The sequence below is a fragment of the Sorex fumeus genome, unplaced genomic scaffold, assembly GCF_029834395.1.
Source record: "Sorex fumeus unplaced genomic scaffold, SorFum_2.1 ptg000013l, whole genome shotgun sequence".
In the NCBI taxonomy this organism is placed as follows: Eukaryota; Metazoa; Chordata; class Mammalia; order Eulipotyphla; family Soricidae; genus Sorex; species Sorex fumeus.
The window spans coordinates 2953331-2975713 of record NW_026606070.1 but is presented as its reverse complement, the minus strand read 5'-3'; the positions used below and the strand labels follow the sequence as shown (position 1 = coordinate 2975713).

The following is a 22383-nucleotide window of genomic DNA, read 5'->3' as shown; positions in this document are numbered from 1 at the left end:
AATCATTAACCTATCCTTTTGTTGTTAATTTTTCTTTATTTTCTCTTTTCCCATATTAATACCTATATAGACTATTTTAGAACATCTTTTTCTTTGCTTTGTTTCCTTCCTTCCTTTCTCTTTCTTTCTTTCTTTCTTTCTTTCTTTCTTTTTTAAAGGATTCACACCCCACTATGTTCTGGACTTATTCCTGGCTCTGAGCTTATATGCAACGCTGGGGATCAAAACCCAGGTCGGATGCATACAAGACAAATGCCTTACTCACTGTCCTATCTCTATGATCCCGATTTTCTTCAGTGTGAAAATATACTACCAATGTTTTTATTTAAAAAGCACAAACAGAAGCAAAAATATTAAAGCATTCAAAAATAAAACTTGACATTTAAGTGTTTTATATTCAAATAAGTCTACTAAAATCTTAAATAAAAGTAATTAAATTAAAACTTAATATTAAATGCAAATTGCATTTAACTGCATCATTTTATGTATCACTGTCTCATCTCAGGAAGATTTTTTTCAATTATTCTAAAATGTTTCAAAACTTTACCAACTACTTAAGGGAAGGAAAATTTCTGTGAGTCCAACATACCTTTGAGATTTTTTTTTTAAAAAAAAGAATGTATTCTCAGTAATCTCATCTCTCTACAGGAAAAAAGGAATACATTCTAAGTATCAAATTAAACACAACTGCACAGAAGACACTGAAGTCACCTTTGTATAGAAGTTCTGCTTATAACACAGCACGGTGTACTGTGTGGCATTTCTGACATCTGCCTAGGCCCTACCTTCTCACAAAAAAAAAAAATCAACTTATCATGAAATGTTCAAAAAAACCGTGCAGAAGAGTTTCTTTATCTGGAGCTTAAAGCCAGAGTGGCGGGTAAATTGACTTTCTAGAGTCTCTATTCTAGACAAAAGCCTCGGGTCAAAAATTCAGCCTGATTTAAAGTTATAAGAAGTAATTTGGGGAAGAAGCTACCCCAAGGCAGTCCTTGCCCTCCGTAATTGTAAGTAATGAATAGAAAGGAGTGAGCAAATGGAAGAAAATGACCTAAAAGATGATTATCATTTGTCCTGGATAAGAACACTCCATTGATGTCTGGTTCAGGTGTATAATGCATACGACAATTTTTTAAGGTTCTCAAGAGGGAAATCACGAATCAGTACATTTTGATAACAGACTTTGCTTCCATGTTTACAACTGCTGACGAATGAGTCACAGGAACCAACTAAATACGATATGGGATAAAGATTTTCAGAAAACAAATTCTATCACTAATAATCAGTGATTACTTATGATTATTTTAGGCCCTATGTGCCTTCCTCTTAAAAAAAAAAGACTATCTCAAACTTATGCCTCTTGGAAAGAATTGCCCTAATTACCCTTACCTCCACAACAAGCTGTTCCCATAACGTTTTTCCTCCCTGATGTCTAGTATCTGTAAGTCCCCATTTAAAAGTGACCAGTTCCTCTCTCCCTATCTGCCAACTAAGCAGCTAGAGAGACCCTCTCTGTACTCTCTTCCTTTCATCTGCCTGGAGTAAATCCCGAACCTCTTGAGGTCCATCTTCTCAGACCAGTGTAACTGCAAAGTTCTACTTAAATGCAACTGTCACTAACTACCTTGATCTCCTTGCCCTATAGGCAGTTAAACTTCTCTGGATTTCCTCTCTTCCTCGAGTTTCTGGATAGCACATCTTCTTGCTTTCTGAACCGTGTAAAGAGCGAGCCTGAAGCCAGAAAGTCTAAACCCAAACCAGTTCTGCTATGATGGTCTTGAAACCCAACCAACTTCTCTGAACTCACATATTTTTCTTTTTTGTTTTGCTTTTGGGGTCACACCCGGCGATGCACAGGAGTTACTCCTGGTTCATGCACTCAGGAATTACTCCTGGCAGTGGTCGGGGGACCATATGGGATGCTGGGAATCGAACCTAGGTCGGCTGCGTGCAAGGCAAACGCCCTCCCCGCTGTGCTATTGCTCCAGCCCCAAAATCAGGGACAGCAGTAGTACCAAGCTCCCGAGGGGATTAACTCAACCTATGTAAAAGCACATAGAAGAACAGTGCTTGATATCCATGAAGATTCATATACATTTTAGCATTTTTTGGGGGGGGTCACTCCCTGTGATGCTCAGAGGTTACTTCTCATTCTGCACTAAGGAATCACTTCTGGCAGTGATAGGGGGACCTCATGGGATGCCGAGGATCAAACCCAGGTCAGCCGCGTACGAGGCAAACACCCTCCCTGCTGTACTATTGTTCCAGCCCCTACAATTTAGCTTTTTTTAAAAGTTTTTTATTAGTGAAACACCATGAGGTACAGTTGCAGACTTAGAAATTTTTGTGCTTGGGTTTCAATTATCCAATGATCAAACACCCATCCCTCCACCAGTGCCCATTTTCCACCACCACGGATCCCAGTATCCCTCCCACCCCATCCCCAACCCCCTAACCCACCCTGCCTCTGTGGCAGGGCACTCCCTTTTGTTCTCTCTCTCCTTTTGGGTGCTGTGGTTTGCAAAAGAGGCAATGAGTGGCAGTCATGTTTGGTCTGTAGTCTACTTTCAGCATGCTTCTCCCATCCTTTGTATTAAGACCACCCTCCCGAAAGTGCTCTGCTCACTCCTTTGCAAAGTGTTCATTAATGTCGTTCCTTGATTTTCTCTTCCTCCAGACTTTACTGCCCTTCTACCTGTTGGTGAGGCCTCAGCATAATCTCCCACCCACACTGATGGTCTTAAACTTAAAATACATATATGCTACTGCCAACTGAATATGCCAAACTGAAGCTCTCTTCCTCCGAGCCTGCTCCTCCTTCAGTGTTCCTTTTCTCTAGAATTGCAACCACCACCCACACAGTCTTGCAAGTGAGACAGCAGGAGTCAGGTCTGCCTTACCCCTCAACTTCCAAATGCAAACAAATCCTCCTTACTCCCAATGACACTCGGACACTTCCCTTTCTCCCTGGCAGTAGCCACTCCAGGCCATCACTATGTCTCTCCAGCAACCTTGCCTCTTCCCTGCCCACCAAACCTTTCCAAATTATTTTTCATTTGGCAAAGCAAGTCTTGTAACACTGAAGGCAGACATATCTTCACACTTCGGTTTAAACCTCTTCCAGGACCTGAGCGATCGTACAGTGGGTAGGACATTTGCTTTGCACGTGGCCGACCCATGTTCAAATCCTGGCAACCCATATGGTCTCAGAAGCCCACCAGGAGTGATTCTTGTGTTCAGAGTCAGGAGTAAGCCTTGAACGGTGTGTCCCAAAAGAACCCTCTCCACAGCATAATGAGTATGGCACACAAAGATTTTCATAATCAGCAACCTCTGAAAATATGTTAAACCTAATTATTTTCTTTCTCACTCTTGCACAACTTATCGTTTTGTAATCTGTTGCCTCTTGATCCTCCTGGATTTTCTCTTCAGCGTGGAACTTTGTCTCACTCCAATCTTTGACTTTAATCTGGCTAATTCTGACCCAACTATCGATGCTCAAAGAAATATGCAAATCATGTTATCTAATGATAACTTTGGTTATCTGATGTTACTGAATATGTTAATCATGTTCAGTACACCTAGAATATACTCAAAAATTAATTAGTGTAGTGCTTATGTAAATATTTATTACATTTTATTTAAATATTAAAGTAAACACACAAATCATACCATTGAAGACTGATGAATGCTATGAAGGAAATGTCTGGTTTCCTCACCAGATTGCAACCCTATAGGAATGGAATTTTTAAGGCTAATTTTTCTAATGCCAAAAACATTAGTCACTGAAAGTATCTATATGGGTACACAAATCCATAGGAAAGAAAGAAATACCATCAATGACAACAGGAAGGAAGGATGTATAATAACCTTTAGAAAACAACTAGAACATGAAATTACTTCTATGAATTAATGTCAAGTGTTTTCTAAATATGGACATAACTAATTTAATGAATAAAAGAACTATTTTTTAATTTTTAATTTGTTTTATTTTAAATTTTAAAATTAGTATATAATATTTACGGAAAGGAAGACTAAACATAGATACTAATTCTAGCATAGATATTGGTATCTATAACCATAGATATCTAAGACTTAGTTTTAAGAATTAAACACTGAATTTCATCTTGACAGCCCTACTTTGTCATTGGAACGGTTCATAAGAAGTCATTCTATCTTAGCAATCAGGACCTACCAAGCTACCCACAGACCCTTGGGTCTCATCAGCAGGAGAATACTGGAGAACACTCATCTCCAGGGAGGGTTTCTACTTTCATTATGCATGCAGACCTGGGATAGAGTTGGCCTGTTTGTGTTTGGGAATCATAAAGAAGAAACTGCCACATACTGGAGAAAAATGGAGAAACAGCAAGTGGTAGAATCCCGGTCTTTAAGATACTAATAATGTGTATCTAGCATGATCAGATAGATGAGAACAAACTCCCCACCCAGGAAGGAGGACTAGTGGAAAGAATCATACTAAGATCAAGACCCAGAGTGGAGGACACAATTTATCTGTCACTGCCATTCCACACACAAGAAAAGAGAATGTTGTTCTTTAATTCCCTGTGTCTCCAATCAATGAGAATATATTCAGACCAGTACTGGACCGAGGCAGATAGTCACCAGAATCCTCTGTCTAGCTCCCCAGAAGAGCCCATTTCTTTGTAGCAACTTATCATTTTTTTTATATCTATCCTCCATGGTTTCCAACCTCTCTGTACCCTTTCCAACAACCCAGTTGCTCAAATTCTAATTTTTCCCCCATCCAATACCTATTTACTTCACATTTAAAACCAGACTCCCTTGTCCCCTTGCCTTTCCTAAGGCTAGCATAAACCTTAAACTAAAAACATAAACATTAACACAACTCTAAACCACATTCGTGCCAGCAAACACATATGCAACACTAATTTTTATTTATGCCACAATGTATGTTAGATGTACAGCAGTCTAAGATTCCTAAACTACAATCAATTACTAGTCCATTTCTGTCTCTAGAAAAAATCATTTTTGCTTTCACTTTATTTTAATTAAAAGATAAAATGTTCAACCTTCAAAATCAAGCACTTACCATGCTATTATAGTTGGGTAATAATAATTTGCTAACAGATACCAAATTTTTTTTCTGAACCAAGCACTGTTCTAATAATTTCATATCTCATAACTAGCTCCTCTTGTGAAAATTAATTGCAACTATCATGTCTACTTCCTGAAACAGATGTTTGTATTGTTCCCATTTTACAAAAGAAAAGAGACTGGACATTAGGTACCATGGCCAAAATCATACAACTAGCAGATATCCAAAATAGTGATCCCTAATACTAAAAAGCAGGTAAACTCCAGGGGTTCAATTTAAATCTCAATACTGAGAGACAGAATTTCCAAAAATGGAACTACCTCCTAGTATGTTCTTCTAAATGGCAATGATTAAGACTTTCAACACTTGAATCATAAGTGAAAGAACTGATTAAATGCTAATGTATTCTGATTTTTTCCTCCTCTTCAATTATTTTCCCACCTGTATTAGCCACTGTTTTCAATGGTCATTTCCATCTGCCCTCTACAATTTGAATAGATTTTTTTCTTAACATAAGTAGATCAACCTGTCATAGGAAACAAAATCATTGCCTTCACTTGGTTTCTGTCCCATAGAACTAAAAGGCAACGAGGAAAGAGAGACAGTAGAGGCTGAGACAAAAGGATAATCTTCCACGGTATATTTGGTCACACTCAAAAGGATTTGTAAACTTCATTTATTCTCAGGATTAAATAACCATGGACTGGGTGAGGAGGACAATCACAGCCCAATAATTCTTGAACTATTTTATGCTTTAGTTTTGATGAATCTGGTTGTTATTCCAACCACAGACTAAGTCTCAGAACCTATTCTCAAGGATTGGTGTACGTTCCAAACAAAAATTAATGGATCTGAGCGAAGGAAAATGCCATTAAAATTCCAGAAAGACGTGATTACCAGAAATGACAGAAATATGCTGTTTACATACCTTAAAAACAGATTAGGGAAAGAATCAAGAGAAGAGCGGAAATTTTCCTTATAAGATGGTATGGTACCAGAGTAATGTGCTATGGGAAATACCAGTCACATGGCTAGAACAAATTACCTATATTCACAGTAGAATTAAATTTTAGATTTGCTGAGGGGAAAGAAAGCCCAATAATAACATAGAGGAAAAAAATAATAAATAAAACAAGACTTGGGGATTGTTCAGAATGTTATTCTAGGTAACATAAAGGTTGATCATCAATTTTGTGGTCACAAATTACCTTTTGGTAGAAAAAAATCACATGGAACAAGATCCGGATCAGGAAATAAGACATTTTTGGTGATGATAAATACATTTGACCAAACAACAACAAAATAAAATTCTGCCAGTTATGAAGCACTTACTGACATGTTTTATCTTTATTCCCCTCACCATGGTCCTATGAAATCTGTATCATTCTTAGTGTCATTTTCTCCTAATCAAGAACCCAAGTGGAAGAGATTATGTAACTTAACCAGGACCTCAGAGGAAATAACAAAATTTGGGTTTAACTACAGACATTCTAACTCTGGAATATACAGTGTGCCCACCTGACTGTACAGCTACATGTTCAACTAAAATGAAAGAAGCCAGAATTAAGAAAGATGCAAGTGCATTTATTAGACATATCAAATGTGTTTCCTCTCCATTTGCATAGAGAAGTCAGGATAATGAAAGCACTGATAGAACGGAAATCCTGACCAGACTAGAATGAAGGGAGCAAGGCAAAATAATCAAATTCAAATATTCTTAAAATGCCTTTTCTACTAAGCAAGAAAAGGGCTTACAATAGGCAAGATTCCTAAGAAACAAAACGAAATGGACTTTCATGCCTGGCTTCATCTTCCCCTCTGGAACTGACGGAGAACGAGTCTGCTGTGTCGGCATTTTGCAGTAATGACTTTGCTATTATTAACAATGACAATCGTTCCAGGCACTATTTCATATTTACATAGCAGCCTTCAACACGGGAGCAAAAACACCTGGCAAACATTTTCATTTTTATTATTGATGGCTTCGATTCACGGAGGGCCTTCCTGTCAAAGTGCTCATTAATCCTCACCCAGGATCCTGTGACACAAACAGACAGCAAATTCATTTCTACATTTGACATCGCAAGAAACCCAGCCCAGCACCTGCATAAGACGGTGGCCGGTGGACTGGAGCGATAGCTCAGCGGGTTGGGCGTTTGCCTTGCATGCAGCCAACCCGGGTTCAATTCCCAGCATCCCATAGGGTCCCCCAAGCACCGCCAGGAGTCATTCCTGAGTGCAGAGCCAGGAGGAACTCCTGAGCATCCCTGGGTATGACCTTCACACATACACACACACACACACACACACACACACACACACACACACACACACAAAGACTGTGGCCAAGCCTACAGCAAAATCAAAGAAGTACCTGGGCCAGAGTGGCAGTACAGCCGGTAGGACATTTGCCTTGCATGCGGCTGACCTGGGTTGATCCCCAGCATCCCATGTGGTCCCCCAGGCACCGCCAGGAGTCATTCCTTAGTGCAGAGCCAGGAGGAACCCCTGTGCATCGCCGAGTGTGACCCCCCCCAAAAAAAAACAGCAGTCAGAACTTTCTTTCCTACACTGCTTAGTAACGTCGAATTTCTTCGACAGCTTCTTCCTCCAAATGACCAGGATTTTGGAGGCCTCCTTCCCCACCGCCTCTTTCTCAAGCGGATTCTCACCCCTCCTGCCCTCTCACTGCTCACTCTGCGCCTCTCCGAATACTCCCAGCATTGCTGTGGAATCATTTCCTGAAACCTGCTTGGAAAACAGCAGTGGTTCTGCTGTGTCAATGGAAACAGGCCCAAATTTCTCCACAGCCCAGGGATAGCCTCCCCGTACCTTGGCCCCCCACAGCCTCCCCTCCTCAGCCAAGCCCACCTCTGCTCCTCGCTTTTTCTGTTCCCTCTTTTCACTTAACAATTCCTCAACAGAACCACCAAAAATATGGTATGGCTCTGTTTTGCCAAGAATTGTGCCTGATCAGACCATTCCAGAGGCATAAAAGAGCTCTTAATTCATTCATACAACACATATTTTTTTTCAGGAATGTACCAAGACCCCCTTGAAATCCCCGAGATAATTTGCAGTTAAAGGAAAGAAGTAAAAAGACTAATACTGAATATTAATATTCGCCATTTTTCTCTCACACTTTCTCTTCGATGTAATTGAATGTAATTAATAAATTCTATTCACTATAATAACTCTTTGTTAAAGTTCACATTCTGTCTGCACCTTCCTGAACAAGCACAGACGTGTAAGTCATAAGGACTCTGGAGCAAATTTAGTTCAACCTCCCATTTATAATAAAATCATCTCGAAAAAGTTCTTCATATTTGGTCGATCATAAAGACAATTAAATAGAGTGTTGAAAGTTTGCTATTTTTCAAAAAGCGCAGCCTTGTGGAAATTTAATGACCAAAAAAAAATAATTTTCATGAAAGGGAACTCAGATAGAGAAGGGAGCACCAAATAAAGGGTGTTGGGAGGACCCTCCCAGGATGGGAGAAGCATGCTGAAAGTAGACTATAGACCAAACATGATTGTCACCCATTGCCTCTTTTGCAAACCACAACACTCAATAAGAGAGAGAGAGAACAAAAGGGAATGCCCTGCCACAGAGGCAGGGTGGGATGGGGGGATGGGGGGTGGGAGGGATGCTGGGATCCGTGGTGGTGGGAAATGGGCACTGGTGGAGGGATGGGTACTTGATCATTGTATAATTGAAACCCAAGCACAAAAATTTGTAAGTCTACATACAGCTGTACCTCATGATGTCTCGCTAATAAAAATTTTAAAAATAAATAATAATTTTCATGGAAAAGACAGTATGGTGGGTGGGGAACTGGCCTCATGCACTGCAGCCCAGATTCAATTCCAGCACCCAATGAAGTCCACAACTTAAGTGGACATTATCACACTTTATTCAAGAAGGCAAAAATAAGGGTTGGAAACATTTACTCAACAAAAGCAGTAACAAAATACAATGTTACCTGAAAAAATAAGAAAATCTTTGCTTCTGAGGGATTTGGCAAGCAATACTCACATTTTCCATCCAATCTATATTAATACAATGGTAGATTTGCTGCCAGGCTGCTTTCTAGGAGATATCCAGAAACTCAATGTGTGTGCCTTTAACCTAGTTATTTCCCATGAAATTGATGTTGCTCATGTTTTTTCTCCTTCTGATATTTTTCATGATTCTATTTCTATCTTTTCATGTATCTACTGCCTATGCTTTCTTTTCTCAAATGATTTTTTTATTATCGATATTGCTATTTTATTGATATTTTGCATATAAATTAATTCTATTTTTTTCTGAGATATAGTAATTCCTCTTTCCTTCTTTTCTTCCTTTCTTCTTCTTTTTTCCTTAAATTTTTATTAGTGTCAAATGATCTTCTGAAAAAGTGTATGTAGGGGCTGGAGCAATAGCACAGTGGGTGGAGCGTTTGCCTTGCACTCGTCCAATCCGGGTTCGATTCCCAGCATCCCATATGGTCCCCTGAGCAGCAGCAGGAGTAATTCCTGAGTGCAGAGACAGGAATAACCCTTGTGCATCACCGGGTGTGAGCCAAAAAGCGAAAACAAAAAAAAAAGCATATGTAGTGCCATCAAGTATTATGTACCATGTTAGACACTGGGAAGTTAAAGATACTTAAGTCTAATTCAAAGAACTTCTAGCTAAGGTGTAGGCATAGTCAATGCAGTGAGATGGATACTCACTGATTACTATGGCAACACCAAGCAGGAAAGCCCAATGGCGACTACTGAAGTGAAATGAGTCTTCGCAGTACCTCTCAAACTTTAATCGCCAGAGACCCTTGCTTTAAAGGTTCCCGTTCCATTGACGTGAGACATGACACATTGCCTTAGATGCCGAGTAAGATCTCAGATGTCATCTCAATATGGCTACTGGCTGCCAGACCATAATTTGAGTAACAAAACCTTAACATTTGACCATGATTAACTATAGAAAGAACAGGTGAGGAGAGACTTTATAGATTAAGTTTAATTACTACTGATTTAAAACTAAAAATCCTTTACGTATTAAATCGCCATTACCTTTCTTCTCAGATCAAAACTCTAACTTAAAAACAGATGTATTTTTACATTACCTAAACTTAAAAAAAAAAGAAAAGGAAAATTTATTTTTGAAAGAAGTAAGACAAGTATGGCTCTAATAACGTGAAATAAGATATTAAAAAGTGAGAATTTTAAAATGAAAGAATTATAATTCTTATAATTATAATTCTTATAATTATAATTCTTCTAATATATTTTGTTGTTTAAAAACAGATCGAGTATATGTGGAATATGTAAAAGACTGAATGATTCAATAAATTCTGAGATTCTGGCAATTTAAAAAAAAAAAGAATAGGTGAGGATGAGTGCCTATGGAATAAACATAAACAGCGATTCACCAGGTAGTACCTGAAAGCGTCCAATGCCACGGAAACAAGTGGATGGCCCGAAGCACTCCCAGAAAACATCAGCTCCTGAATTAGTGTGGTTGGGGATACGGCATATCTTAGGGAAAAGGGTATTGCACAAGCAACAGGGCAAACATCAAGGCAAAGAGAGCAGCTAGATGATAGCAAGTGAAAATCAGATTTTAACCTGGTGGCTTCATTGGTAGGATCTCGGGCAATAAGATCCTATACCAGCTATTTTAAATGACTGGCAATAATGATGAGGAGGACCTAATTCATACCAATAACAATTGGTTCAATTCAAAAGTAATTGATTTGAAAGAAAAATGTTCAGTAGATAAAGTAAGGCAATTGTATTTTCACTTATTAATTTAAAAATCAATCAAGTTATGGGGCTGGAGCAATAGTACCGCGGGGAGGGCATTTGCCTTGCACATGACCTACCTGGGTTCAATCCCCGGCATCCCATATGGTCCCCCGAGCACTGCTAGGAGTAATTCCTGAGCACAGAGCCAGGAGTAAACCCTGAGCATCGTTGGATGTGACCCAAAGAGAAAAAAAATCAAATTATTATTTCTTTGCAGTCTTTGCAGGCCTGATGTTTGTTTCTTAATCTGACACTTAAATAACGTGTGTGATCTAGAACAAGCCACTTAAACTTTTTACAAACTAGAGTGCACTTTTCAAAGCAGTAGAGAGTTAATCCAAATAAACAGTGTTGTTTCTAAATACTAAATTTGTTCTACAAACTAAATAATCTTTTGATGAACTATGGAATCATAAAATATATTCATAAAAGCTTTGCAAATACCTGGAGTGTAAATGTATTTTGTATGATTAATAGAGCTAACCTAACCAAGAGATACTGAAACTGGAGATTTTTTAAGTCCTTCCTCTTCTTCACCTACCATACTCATTATTGAATTCAGTTACTATGTACTGATAATAGTTTATGCTTATTCTTTTTATCTGGATTCCTGCAGTAAAACCTTAAGTGTTCACTCTAGTTCCAATATAATCTCTTCCAAACACCATCAAGAAATTGAAAAACTCAAAACTCAGACAGGACTGAATTTGAATGCTAAATCTGCTAATTCTCAGCTATTTGAATGCCAGAAAATGTTACTTAGCCTCTCTGAACTGGAGATCTGTAAATCATAAGGAAGATATGAAAATTAAATGTTTGAAAAATTCACAGCACAGTGTCTATTGTACAGTAAGAACTCCATAATTACTAGCTATTATTTTGAAAGATGAATTTCAGAAAGAAATCGCCCTAAGCAGACCCATCAGAAAAGAGGAAAATCAAATAGCCAATAAAAAGAGAAAAAGATGTTTATTAGTAATTCATAAATGAAAAATTAATAATTCCATGACTGTTTTTATTTACTGGCTCTGATTAGCAAAATTTGAGAATTTAGAAATCAAGTGTTGGCAGTGACAAAGAACTTCTCATATATTACTCATAGGAGTAAAACTTGATGCAATTGGATTAAAAAAAAAATTTTGGCTCGGGGCTGGAGCAGTAGCACAGCAGATAGGGCATTTGCCTTGCATGCAGCCGACCCTGGTTTGATTCCCAGCATCCCATATGGTCCCCCGAGCACCACCAGGAGTAATTCCTGAGTGCACGAGCAAGGAGTAACCCCCATGTGCAATGCTGGGTGTGACCCCCCCCAAAAAAAGAAAAGAAAAATATTTTGGCTTTATTTAGAAAACTTGAGTGTCAATAATTCCTTTCCATAATATTTTTTCTAAAGAAGCTCATATAATATATATATACACGTATATATATACATACATACATACATATGCAGGCTGGAGTGATAGCATAGCAGGTAGTCATTTGCCTTGCATGCGGCCGACCCAGGTTCGATTCCTCTGCCCCTCTCGGAGAGTGCGGCAAGCTACCGAGAGTATCCCGCCCTCGCGGCAAAGCTTGGCAAGCTACCCATGACGTTTTCGATATGCCAAAACAGTAACAAGGAGTCCCACAATGGAGATGTTACTGGAGCCCACTCGAGCAAATCGATGAACAATGAGAGGACAGTGCTACATACATATATATACACATGTATATATATATATGTTATACATACATGTGTATATATTCTATATATTGTAATTGTATATATTCTAGTATATTATACTAGAACCTCTAAGGAATAATATATATACTTAGTTTTAATACATATGCATTTTTAAATAAATATACAACCCACTTTATGTCAGTAATATAAAAACAACTCAAACGTTCATCAACAAGAGACAAGAGACACTCACATGCTTCATTGGACAAGTCCTACCTTGTGACTTGCTGCATACTCTTTATTCCACGCGGTTCAGTGATAAACTGCATGCCTATCATGCAGAAGACCTGAATACAGTCCTCAGAACCATAGACATTTATTTATTTATTTTTATTTTTTAATGAAACATCGTGAGATACAATTACAGACTTACACACTTTCGTGATTATGTTTCAGTCATAAAATGGTCAACTACCCATCCCTCCACCAGTGCCCATTCTCCACAATCAATGTTCCCAGTATCTCTCCCTCCACCCCCGTCCTCCCCGGCCCTTCCCCCGCCCCTCCCCCCCACTGCCTCTGTGGCAGGCACATTCCCTTTTAGTCCCTCTCTCCTTTTGAGTGTTATGGTTTTCAATACAGGTATTAAGTAGCCATCATGTTCAGTCTAAAGTCTACTTTCGGCACACATCTCCCATCCCGAGCAAGCCCTCCCTCTATCTCATCTGCCTTTCCACCTCTCGCATCATGCCAATCCTAGTTTGCTCCTCCGCAACACATGAAATCCTCTAAGCATCACTTAGGACTGATCTTGAGCACAGAGTCAGAGCTAGCCCAGGGAACAGTCAGATGTGACCCAAAGACCCCAATAAGGAGATAGCACTGTCCTCCCGTTGTTCATCGATTTGCTCGAGCGGACCCAGTAACGTCTCCATCGTGAGACTTCTTGTTACTGTGTTTAGCATATCGAATACGTCAAGGGTAGCTTGCCAGGCTTTGCCATGCGGGCGAGATACTCTCGGTAGCTTGCCGGGCTCTCCAAGAGGGGCAGAGGAATCGAACCCGGCTCGGCTGGGCCGGCTGCGTGCAAGGCAACCGCCCTACCACTGAGCTATTGCTCCAGCCCTAATAAATAAATAAATAAATAAATAAATAAATAAATAAAAAATAAATAAATATCATTTCCATGGTCAAAACCATCCTGAATATGTTAAACCTCATCTGTATATTTTTCACAAACTGAAAGAACAAATCTGATCACGCCACTCTCCTATTTAAAATACTTTTTGCACTCAGGGATCACTCCTGGCAGAGCTCAGGGGACTATATAAGGTCTGGGGATGTAACCAGGGTCAGTTGTTTTAGGAAAAAAAATTGTTTTCATTATCCTTATCTAAGAACTCCTTCAGATCACCTAGGCCACTTCTGCTTCACCTCTACCATCTCTTTTCATGCCCCAGTGTGATAAATGACACCTGATGCTTCCAAGTTACCATGCACTCTCAAGCCTGAGGGCACTTGACAACTGTTCTACTTTCTCTGGCTAACCTCTTATTGTCCTCAACGTCAACTAAAATATTACCACCCAAGAGAACCCTTTCTCAGATTGCATTTATCTGGGGAACATAAAGTAACAAAATAGGAGACTAACACCCAAGAATGGCTGAGATTAGTACCAGAAATTTTACTCCATGGCTTGGAGGCCAACCCCACATGCTAGGGGAAAAGGGAGCTCAGATAGAGAAGGGAACACCAAATAAAGGGTGTTGGGAGGACCCTCCCAGGATGGGAGAAGCATGCTGAAAGGAGACTATAGACCAAAAATGATTGTCACCCATTGCCTCTTTTGCAAACCACAACACCCAATAAGAGAGAGAGAACAAAAGGGAATGCCCTGCCACAGAGGCAGGGTGGGATATGGAGGATGGGGGGTGGAAGGGATACTGTGATACGTGGTGGTGGGAAATGGGCACTGGTTGAGGGATGGGTCTTTGATCATTGTATAATTGAAACCCAAGCACAAAAATTTGTAAGTCTGCAACTGTATGTCATGATGTCTCATTAATAAAAATTTAAAGAAAAAAAAGAGAACACTTTCTCAACAAATTCCCACCCCATCTGTATTAGACCCCTCTGATGTACTTCTTTTACCCCTCATGTCCACTCATTTTAATAGCACTATGTAAGTACCACACTCCTTAGATGTGTCTTTTAATGGCGCATTTATCATAAGTGTCATACTCTTTAAGACTGAAAGGTCTTTTAAGGCAGATCTTAGCTCTTTGATCTATCCCAAGAGCTAAAAATGGTATCTACATCAGAGAGTCTCAATAAATGTTAGTTTAATAGGTAAATGTTTTTTAAATGGGGAATAGGGTTCCTATATCACTGAGAGTGACACAACTCAAATGTACTGTTCACCATTTTTAATAACTTTATTTTAGATTAAAAAAATGGCTGACATAACATAATGGACATAACATATATCCTCCTCTATAACAAATGCTAATACACGTTGATTAAGCACAGCATAAAAATGATCATTATATATGCTTTCTCGATATAATTGTAAGCCAACTACAATGAAAACCATAATATGAAGTACGTAAAAATTCATTTCATCATTCTTCTTCAGTTATAGACTAGGTATTAATTCATAAGGCAGACTACCTACCCAGGGCTATACAAGTCATCAAGCAAATGAGAAGAACTATCGAACGCTGGTTCAAAACAGCATTTTACATACACCATTTCCATACGTTATTTTTCAAGTATGTTATTTGACATGATAACTAGTTCCCCTTTACTGGATTTTATTGATTATTGACTTTGGTGCCTACAAAGCACTGAATATTTGATTTAAAAAGTATTCTGCCTGTGCTAACATTTTTTATAAAATAGCAAGTTTTCAAAATTATTCCACGGACTATCTATTTTAGCATTTTTTATTAAACAAAAAGATTTGTCAACTAAAATACCCACAAATTGCTTTACAAAACTGTGATGTGATTTCTCTACCTATTTATTAAATCTATTTATAGATTAACTACAATGTTTGAGTATGTATGTATACTCATATATTTGGTGAGGTGTAAAGATGAAAATATTATACATGTATATGTACATACAATAACGTAAAATGTTACATGTATTTGTGTGCATAAATGTGTATGCATATATACACATAACATTTTCATCTTGTAAATACATATTTGTGTAATAAGTATATAGTCCTTCTTATTCCTATGTTTCTATGTAAATATATATGTTTCATAAATATAAATCTATGCATATGTGTATGTACATATGCCTGGAAAGAATTGAGAATTATAGTTTAGTTCAGAGTCAATTCTTCTACTGGAAACAATGAATTAGTAAAACAGAATCAAGTCGGGGCTGGAGAGATAGCACAGCGGGTAGGGCGTTTGCCTTGCATACAGCGGACCCGGGTTCGATTCCCAGCATCCGACATGGTCCCCTGAGCACCGCCAGGAGTAACTCTTGAGTGCAGAGCCAGGAGTAACCCCTGTGCATTGCCAGGTGTGACCCAGAAAGCAAAAAAAAAAAAAAAAAAAAAAAAAAAAAAAAAACCAGAATCAAGTAGCAAATGAGAAAAGTTACTGGAAAACATTTATAATTGACCAACTATACCTTAGCACCATGAAATCCTTCCTTGCAACCATCTTACAAAGACTAGTATCCATCAGGGTGCTATATAATTCACCAGTGTACCCCAAGACCTCTTGTTACTATCTATGGCATTATACAGCACTGCACAATCGGTTAAACATTCTGTTCGATTGATTTTCACTCCTTTAGCTGAACATGATTTGCAACAGGAATTCAACAGACCCACACACAGAACCATATGCAATATCTAAATTTGTATATGTAGATCATATTTCCCGCTCAGAAGTAATTTTAAATTCGCAACTCACCACTGCTGGTATGGACTCTCATCTATGGGAACTGGGTTTAATTCAACAGTTTCTTGCATGAGTTGCCATAATGACGATCTGAGATGATCCTAACATCGGTGTTTCTCACACTCGCCTAAAATCAGAACGAACAAGACTTTACTCTTCACCATCAGGGCTGAATATAGCTTTGCAAATCGAGGACCTGAGATCGATTTTTAGAACTACCAGCACAAATGAACAAATAGAAAAAAGAATTTTTTTTCTCCAAAATGAAAATAGGGAACTTTTAAATAAAAACCGTAGTTATAACACCAAAGGCTGACAAAGACAATGCATACTACGGGATGGGACGTGGTAACACATCTCACGGGTACCCACAGTTCCAGGTGACCAAGAGCACGAGGACCATGAGGACACTGTGCTCCCGAGCAGAGGGGCTGGATAGTTTGATACCTGAACGAAAACCTGATTAGTAGTTGCCCCCCTGGTTGATAGGGGACCAGTTTTGTGATACAAGGCACCATCTTGTGCTTTCCCTGAGCAAACTCGACAACAACATGTTTTTGAATTCTGCTTTTCTAGTAAGATTTTATTGTATAATGGGTTACACAGTTCCCAGGAAGTAGAGCAGGAGGACAAGTTCCAAGTTCTGTGAAATGCTGAAATAAAATAAAACTAGAGGTGCATAAAGGTCTGAAATTGAAAAGACCTGTAAGCGTGTTTTCCAATACTCTAATCGGGTTACAAAAAATAGATTTGTAAATTCAATGGGTGACTTTTATTCTTTGACATTACATTGAATCAGATCAGCCAGGATTGTGCCAGGTTGATTTATGGATTAACCTATTGTTAAGACATAAACCTTTTGGGGCTGGAGCGGGTAGGGTGTTTGCCTTGCATGCAGTCCACCTGGGTTCGATTCCCGGCATCATCCCATATGGTCACCTGAGCACTGTCAGGAGTAATTCCTGAGTGCAGAGGCAGGAGTAAGCCCTGTGCATCGCCAGGTGTGACCCAAAAAGCAAAAAAAATAAAAAACCTTTCTTCTCAACTTGGAAAGTATGGTTACCTTTCAAGAGCAGGCTAGAGCGATAGCACAGCAGTAGGGCGTTTGCCTTGCACGCAGCCAATCTGGCCGACCCGAGTTTGATTCCTCCGCCCCTCTTGGAGAGCCCAGCAAGCTACTGAGAGTATCTTGCCCGCACGGCAGAGCCTGGCATATTTGGCATATTCAATATGCCAAGCACAGTAACAACAAGTCTCACAATGGAGACGTTACTGGGCCCGCTCGGGCAAATCGATGAACAACAGGAGGACCGTGACCCTTCAAGAGCATCCATTCACTCCACTTCAGTTAAGAGTTCCTATTTCCTGGCCAAGAGGGGACAACTTCTATTTGGAACAAGTCCTCAATCGCCTGCCCCTCCCCCCCCACTCATCCTAGCCACCAGTGCCTCTGGATCATGTCTGAGGTCAATTTCTCCATCTTCTGAACTCTGATTAGACTTATCGTCAAACCGTTAATATGGTCCCTTGATCAAATATCATCTTTATTATTAAACCTCATCCCCCTGAACGCCAACAAGCTCCCAAATGGCAGGAACTGAACTGTGGTGCTGTTTCACACGCTCCTTCACTCGTTAACTGGCCACCCTGAACACCAGGGGAATCCATCCAAGGAATAGCTATTGCATCGCTACTACATGCCAAACAGACACAGTTGATCTCTGACAGAGATTATAATTCAGTGGCAAAGTCAGGTGGCATGAGCAGAAATACCCCTTCTATTAATATAGAGCACAGTCACTGTAGACACATTACTAATGAGGATCTAAAGAGTGTCTGTCTGTCTGTCTGTCTGTCTGTCTGTCTCTCTCTCTCTCTCCATCTCTCCCCTTCCCCCTACAGGTCTCAACTCTCTTGAACACACACATAGAAACCATAACAAACGTCATGTTCCTTATGGTGTAGGCCATTCTGCCAGATAGGTGAACTTCATTTCTTCATTTTATTTTTGTACATCATACATAGTTCGACCAACTGCAATAGGAATACTCTAAGGAAACTTCGCTTGTTTCTTTTTCAGTTCCAACTCTTCAATTCCTCTCCTAGGAACATCAGTTCTACAAGCCAATGGGTTTTTGTATGTCAAAGAACAGTGAGAAGCTCCGCAGAGCTTCTTAGAAATCCAAAGCAGCCTTAGAAAATTTGAAAAACCTTTAGCAAAAATAAGTCTAAACGTGTGGCCCATTTTCCAAGCCAAAACCATTTCTCGCCGTTCAAAGGTTGTGACTTTAACCTGAATTCTTCACCTTGAATAGCTACCAAAAACACAATAATTCAGCAAAGCTTCCCTCCCTTAAATTGAAAGCAGAAAGTCATACCTCAAATACAGTTTGGATAAATTTTAAAATGAAGTAACGTGTACAGATTTTTCATTTCTGTCTCTTTGTCTTGATTTTCTCATAAGAATAAAATGGACACATCTGGAGTCAAAGCCTTACAACTGGGCTATAAAAATATGTAGGGTAAGTACATTTCTGCAAATCCAACCTCCAATTCCAAACTATGTTTTCTCTCTCTCAATCAATATGCAGCCGATCTTTAACTGAATCGGCAACAGTCTCATCTCAGACTTATGTAATGCTATAAATGCATTTAACATGATAAATAAATGAACTAAATTCTTTTTATCAATAAGCATCGCCTCCAATAGTCCCTAGGTCCAACTCTTTGCACAAGTCCTTGGTCCTCTGAAGGTGGCATAAGCAGTGTACGTGGGACAGGAAGGGACCACTCAAGCCTGCAGCAAATCCACAGATTATTCCATTTTTGTCCTTCCTGTACAATCAGTGTCTCTTTTTGCCTGAGAACTGCAATGTCCAAGCAAAAGCTTCAAAGACATTACAAGAGAAAACAGTCTGAGCCGGGAGAATCTTAAATAAATTAAAATAACAATTTGTTTGTTTCTTAATGGAAGAAAGCTTCCTCTCATTCTTATAAACAAGCCAGCAATCATCCACTTTTATACACACCGTTTTTGAACAAAATCCTTTAGTCCCAAATGTGACCAGAAGTCACAACTAAAATCAACTGCCCCCACCCACTTGGTCTTTGACAAACAAGAAAACTAAAAACCCAAACCAAAGTCTTTATCTTTTCCACTGAGCATTAAAAGACCTTTTCACTAAAATTACATCCCAAGAACAGATGCATTTACATAAGGCCACAATAAAACTTAAAAAAAAAAGGTTTTAAATATGGGAGACTTTACCTTTAAACATGAGAGGCTTTTTTTTTACGTTAAGTTAAACAGATTCCCTTTCCAGACGACTAGGATGCACTACAAGGGAAATCATATTAATTTTCCTATCAAAGTAAAAGATGTATATATTTCATAGCAGTCGCGGTCCATTTTCAATGCATCCTAACCTTGAAAAACAGCGACTGCGTACTCTGGGACCGTGGAATACTCAGACACACCACACAATGACAGCAAAAACACAGGGCCCTGTGGGGATCCGCTCATAAACATCCCCTGCCAGCAGGGCAAACACCTCGCCACACACAGCAGCTGGCCTCGCTGGGCCCAGGCTCAGGACGCTGGAGGCAGCTTCTTTTTCTCCACTCTCCAAATCATTCCTTACCGCCTCATCAGCAGCAATCTTTTTTTTTTTGCCAAATCTGCGACGATTCTGTCACACCAGCAACGCATCCAATTAAGGACACTTGGCAATAACAAGAGGGAGTGACGTGTCCCAGAGGAAGCATCAAGGCTTGTGGAGACCTCTAAGGTCAGGCCACCTTTGTCGTCGGCTATTCTGGTCCTGTGCAGAGCCCAGGGCTCTGCGTGATAAAATAAGCCAGCCCGGCACACGGGGTGGCAATTTCCGAAAGAAGACCAAGCAAGACACAGAAAAGAACGCGGTACCCAGGGAAGGCAGAACAAACGGCTCTGGCCTGGCTGGCCAGCCTCGAAAATTTTCATCACTCCAGAGCAGAGTGAAAAGCTTAAGCACAACCGTTTGGAGAAGCTGCTCTTAGAGAACCGGCCCCTCCTGCAACCATTTTTCATGTGTTGATGGGGACCAGTAGCAGCCACACAGGCGAGAGATGCGGATGGAAACTGGGCCCCGGGCGGGCAGGGCCAGCTGCCCTGGTCCCCGGCTCCATCCCTGAGCTGGGGCCTGACCCTGCTGACTTTGCCTGCCTCTCCGAGAGGCCGGTTCATCTAAGTTGCCACCAGCACAGCAGACACTGGACAGAGACAGCCCCTGGCAAACAAGCCCCTCACCACCCTGGGATCATCCTTTCTGCTGCGTTTCAACTGCAGTGCCTCCTCGGAAGTTGTCCTTAAGGAGCTAGAATGAACCCAGGCAGAGAGAAAAGATGTGCACGTTCGATTTGAAGAGCTAGAATTGAAACGCAGCAGAGGGGAGCGAGAGAGATGCATGTCCGATCTCCTCGCAACATCTCTAACCTTGATTTCGCTGGAGATCTTGCGAGAAATCACAACGATTTTTACTGCAGGTGCAAGTGCCCAGGACCTAATAAATATATTGGCAGGCTCATTTCCGATGCTGTTGTGCATTTGTTTGCCTTTTTAATTTTTTTTTTCTTTCGGAAAAAGCTCTGCCATTTCCAGAGGACACGGGTATCCCAGAACAGAATACCTGGGAACCCTGCCATATAAAAAAAAAAAAAGAAAAGAAAAGAAAAGAAAGAAAGAAAATGAAAATAAAAATGCTGCCTCCTGCGCCTGGATCACTTTCTTAAAGGGACCCTGGCCTCGGTCTTCTCTTCCTAGCTGACCCTCATCTCTGCTTCCTCTTCAGCCTGAGCCGAGCTCAGAGTGTCTGCAAAAAGAACGCCACTAGTTCTGCAACTTAAAATGTTATTAAATGACCCCCAGTACCAAAGCGATGCCTCTCTGGAAGTAAACATTAAGGTGCACTTAAAGACGTGTGGCTTTCGCCGCTGTTTTAATAAAGCATTTCTTGGATCTAAAACTGAGGTCAGCACTTCCAGCAAACCAATCTCTCTCTTTCCTCTCTCCTCTCTCTTTCCCTCTCTCCCTCCCTCCCTCCCTCTCTCTGTCTGTCTCTCTCTGTCTCTCTCTTCCCCCCTCCCTCCCTCCTCGCACTCAACCCCCCACCCAGAGTTCTGCATCGCTCTAACCACCTCCACCCACCCCCGGACCCAAGAGGACGGTCCGACGGTCCCGGCTGCGCACGGTCGCCCGGGCGCGGGGCAGACGCACTTGGAGAGGCAGTTCCCGGGCCCGCGCCCCCTCCTCGCGCCGCACCTGCAGCGGAGCCGCCCCCCGCGCCCCTCCCCGCCCGGCGGATGCCCACGCAGCCCGGGGCCACCTACCATGCCGTGCCCGCCAGCCGCGATCCCGACGCGCGCCGCTGCCCGCGGTCCCCTACCTGCCCCTCCTGGACCACATTCCACCGGAACCGCGCGGGGGTCGCGGAGGGGGGACCGTCCGAACCGGCCGCGGGCAGCTGACGGCCCAGGAGCCCCGCGCTCGGGTCCCTCAAGCCCCCGGCCGCGGCGGGGCGAGCAGAGCGGAGGGCGGTCGGGAGGCGGCGGGAGGAAGAGGCGAGCGCGGGAGGCGCATCCCCCGCGCCCCCATACACGCGCGGGCAGGGACGGGCTCGGGAAGGACCACGGAGCGCGGCGTGCTGAATCACCCTCCCTCACCGCCTGGAAACCATTGTGCAACGTGACGCTGCCCGCAGCCGCGCCGAGCCTACCGGAGGGCCGGGGGCTGGGGGATGGGGTTGCCACGGCAACGGCCCGGGCACCGTGACGTCACGCCGGGGCGGGCCGGGGCGGGGCGGGAGCCAGGCCCCGGCCGGGCCCGGCGGGCCGGCGGAGGAGTCGGGGGGCTCCGCTTCCACCCTTGAAAGCAGAGCCGCGGGCTG

The 22383-nt window shown here is 41.4% G+C and overlaps 1 protein-coding gene across 4 annotated transcripts in view; it reads right to left on the bottom strand.

The window, feature by feature from the left end:
* MAPK10 (mitogen-activated protein kinase 10) overlaps positions 1–21940 on the bottom strand; it is a 276377-nt gene extending 254437 nt beyond the window's left edge. For all 4 annotated transcript variants that reach the window (XM_056111174.1, XM_056111173.1, XM_056111175.1 and 1 more), the window contains exons 1-2: positions 21827–21940; positions 16472–16586 (exon numbers count right to left, since the gene is read on the bottom strand). The gene's annotated coding sequence lies outside the window, so the exon portion shown is untranslated. The remainder of the gene's footprint in view (positions 1–16471; positions 16587–21826) is intronic.
* Positions 21941–22383: the final 443 nt, after the last annotated feature.